General features: G+C 62.3%; 1 protein-coding gene across 1 annotated transcript in view; it reads right to left on the bottom strand.

Annotated features, from left to right (window-relative positions):
* LOC102773666 (tumor protein p73) overlaps nucleotides 1-608 on the bottom strand; it is a 51256-nt gene that overhangs the window by 21907 nt on the left and 28741 nt on the right. The gene's annotated exons all lie outside the window — the stretch shown is intronic.

Genomic DNA, 608 nt, shown 5'->3' with positions numbered 1-608 from the left:
GCCACCCCTCATCTCCAGGCCCCACAGGTGCTGTGCCCTGACTGGGGTCTCTCCTATCCCCTGCCCTCCCACTGTGCCCAACGCACCCCCGTCCTCCGGCCTCGGACCTTCCACCCTCAGTCCTGTGTGTGGGAACAGACAGGTGGGAAGAGGAGAGAGGTGGGCTCAGTGGTGGAGCGTCGACCCATGAACCAGGAGGTCACGGTTCGACTCCCAGTCAGGGCACAGGCCCGGGAGTGGATTCCATCCCTAGTGCAGGGCGGGCAGGGGGCAGCCGATCAATGATTCTCTCTCCTCATTGGTGTTTCTATCTCTCTCTCCCTCTCCCTCTCCCTTCCTCTCTGACATCAATAAAAATACATTTTTTTAAAAAAAGGGGGACAGAGGAGGGCTGAGCTCAGAGATCGTTAGCCACCCCTCCCCCCATGGATGGGGACCCAGTGCCCAGAGCGGTCCGAGGGCAAGGGGGCGGCAGGAGCAGGACCTTGGGGTGAGGGAGGCGCTCGGTGCCAAGGACTTCACGTGGGTACACAGGACAAACGAGTCTGCCGGCTGAGGTGACCCTCAAGTCTCTGCCCCGCCCCCTCAGGTGCCCGTGGCCCTGCCCA

Source organism: Myotis davidii, unplaced genomic scaffold (genome assembly GCF_000327345.1).
Source record: "Myotis davidii unplaced genomic scaffold, ASM32734v1 scaffold1250, whole genome shotgun sequence".
Taxonomy (NCBI): Eukaryota; Metazoa; Chordata; class Mammalia; order Chiroptera; family Vespertilionidae; genus Myotis; species Myotis davidii.
This window is presented reverse-complemented; position numbering and strand designations above follow the sequence as displayed.